Below are 3,408 nucleotides of genomic sequence, written 5' to 3'. Positions count from 1 at the left end.
AGAGTGAAATAAGAGTCTGTGACGTTAAAACAGGAAATATCCTTAAAAAAGACTGGAATTCGAATCAATAAACCGCTACTTGTCAGACCAACGTGCATTTTTAAAAATATGAAAAATGTTATTTTTGGTACTACAAACATCAGGATGACCAAAAACACTTCGGTTCTACGGAAATGGATAATCTAAATAATAAAAGTAATGTTTGATTTCAGTGATCATAAACGGCTCTAATAGTGAAAAATATGCTGTAGTGTTTAAAAACTAGGGTATGTCTCTTTAAGTGTGAAAAAACTAATAATTTGTATAAATGCTGTAATTTTTAATACATATCTCCATGATTGTGAATTAACATTTGTGATAAGGCCCCTACCAGGCCAACCAGAAGGGACTACAGGTTTCGTCTCTATCCTTCTGTCTGTCTTGTCTTTTTCTTTGTCTGTCCATTTGTCCCACATAGTATTCCAGATTTTTTTCCACAATACTTCAAGATATTGAGCTGACATTTTGTATATACATGTAGCTTTATCATTTACTATTACGAGACAATATTTGTTTAGTTCCCTATGGGTAGGTGTAAGACCACTTCACCCTCTTTTTCTCTCACTAACCACTAACAACTAACCCACTGTCCTGGACAGACAGCTCAGATAGCCGAGGTGTGTGCCCAGGACAGCGTGCTTGAACTTTAATTGGATATAAGCACGAAAATAAGTTGAAATAAATGAAATGTATGCTTTAGCAGTACTCTCAGAATGCTTGGCATGGCATATAGTTTGACCAAATATTCCGGGAACATTCTCTTATTGTAGTTTTGTTAAACAAGCATCCTTGATTAGTAGGGGGAGGAACGTAGCTTAGTGGTAAAGCACTCGCTTGATGCACGGTCGGTTTGGGATCGATCCCTGTCAGTGGGCCCATTGGGCTATTTCTCATTCCAGCCAGCAGTGTTCGAAATAACCACTTGTCCATTTGTTCTGACAAGTGAAAATCTATGCAGACAAGCAAAATGTGCCTCAGTGGTTGTCCAGTGGACAAGTAAAAATATTCAGTGCAGTTTCATTTTGAGCAATCACAAACATCATACTGGTACTTGAATAAAACAAACCATTTATTTGGACAAATGAAAATATTGGCAGAAAAGTAGATTTCTAGATGTGTTTGTCCAGTGGACTAGTAAAACAACACTGGCCAGTGCACCACAACTGGTATATCAAAGGCTGTGGTATGTGCTATCCTGTCTGTGGGATGGTGCATATAAAAGAACCCTTGCTGTTAACTGAAAAAGTGTAGCCCCTGAAGTGGTGACAGTGGATTTCTTCTCTCAATATCTGTGCAGTCTTTAACCATATGTCCGATGCCATATAACTGTAAATAAAATGTGTTGAGTGTGTCATTAAATAAAACATTTCCTTGATATGCGAAGATTCGCGGAAACTGTCAGAGTATGTGCAATGCCTGTTGTATATTGATTTTTATTTTTATATTTTAATGTACTAAACAAATATTTTAAATCTTTCATTCCATGAAATAAACAATTAACCATATTCATTATTTGTTTCTTTTGTTGTAAAATCAATCTCTCAGTAGACTGGTTGGAATGGGAATAAAGTCAAGCTGATCAGACCAATACAATATATTAAGATCAATGACAGGATATTCCAGCTAAAACCTTTTGACTAACCTGAGCTTCCACAGCATTAATAACAAAACTTTATGTTCCACAAATATTTTATTCATGAATAGCAAATGTATCACAAATACATCAGTGGATGAATAAACACATTAATATTTGAAAATGCAGAAAGAACAAAATGATTTAAATGTTTCACAATACCCACGTTTAAAAGAAAAAGCATAAAATAGAAAATGTTACATAAACTTCCACACTGTATACTGCCCACCAAAAAGTAATGTGATTGACATTGAGATCTTGATGTTCCTTTGTGTTCTATATACATGTACAGATATTTTGTAATGTTTTGACATAAACCTGTTTGTAATGTTTTAGTTTTGATATTGTTGAAATGAGTCAAAAGATGATTTATTAAAGGGGAGATTCCTGAGTTTGCTGCAATTTTTATGATGTCATCGACTAACAGACATTTTAACGATTGTAATTAAATACCAAATATATTTTTCTGCATAATATATTAGTGGCTGTATATTAAACCTGTTTCTGATCGTTCTAATATTTGTAGTAGGTTAAATTTCATTTTATTTCCTAAAACAAAAAATTTCATACGTACAAAATTATTTGAAGACAAAATCCAATTTGGGCTTCTTACAAATAATAAGATGACCAGAAACACCTTGAATACACAGACACATATTCTAAACAAGAAAATATATTTAATGTGTAAGTTTATTCGTAGAAATATTTTATTACTCTGAAACATCTTACAATGTAGCAAACTCGGGAATGTCCCTTTAAAAAATTGTTGCTTAAATATTAATGGGGAGTATTATTTTAAAGAGCATGGCTTATAGTATCAATCTCCTGAAGTATAGTGACAGTACACCCATTTTAGTTTTAAGTGTCCTTTAAAAAATATTCATAACTGGTTTCAATACAAGAAAGGAATGAATAAAGGAATATATTGTTATACAGGCCTATATGAACAATATCAGGGGTGGGATTAAAATGACTAGTGAAGGGGCCATAGTAGGGGCTTTGTTTATATAGAGTAGGACAAAAAAATCCAAAAACAATTCGTCCTCAAGTGGGGGGCACAGCTCCCTCCCCTCCCCCGGTTCCTGCTGACTTTAAACCTAATTCATAATGCATTTTTAACATGGATATAATCAAGTTTATATCAGACGGTGCTTACATATTCTTTCAAAGCAGTACTAAATAAGTGTTTTTATTCAATCAAGATCTTCATTCATAACCAACAAATTTGATGAATTTTGCAGCATTAAGAATAATGCCTTTTTTTTAGCAGTGATACCTAGTAATATTTAAAGGATTTAAAAAAAAAAAAAAACTATTATTGATGTAGAACTGGTATATAATTATTTTAAAGTATAACACGTATATTTCAGTTAAATTGCTGACACATTTCATCAGATGACTTGCATCAGCTGACCTATACAGGTGTTAGTGATTCTATTCCATATTACTACTGGACATATACAACAAAATGTTAATTTAAAAATAGTGCATACTTTGCAAGACTTAAGGAAATATGCACTATTATGATGAAACGACATTCTAAATATTAGCATTGGTTAACCACCAAAATTTTGAGCAAGATCCCCTTTAAATGAATAACTACATTTTTGTCTTTAAATATGTCACAATTTGTTGATGTAAAAAGTTTGTTTTGTTTATCGACACCACTAGAGTACATTGATTTATAAATCATCGGCTATTGGATGTCAAACCTTTGGTAATTTTGACAAATAGTC

This window comes from Gigantopelta aegis, chromosome 10 (assembly GCF_016097555.1).
Source record: "Gigantopelta aegis isolate Gae_Host chromosome 10, Gae_host_genome, whole genome shotgun sequence".
Classification (NCBI taxonomy): domain Eukaryota; kingdom Metazoa; phylum Mollusca; class Gastropoda; order Neomphalida; family Peltospiridae; genus Gigantopelta; species Gigantopelta aegis.
The sequence above is the reverse complement of the archived record's forward strand: the minus strand, read 5'-3'. Positions refer to the sequence as shown.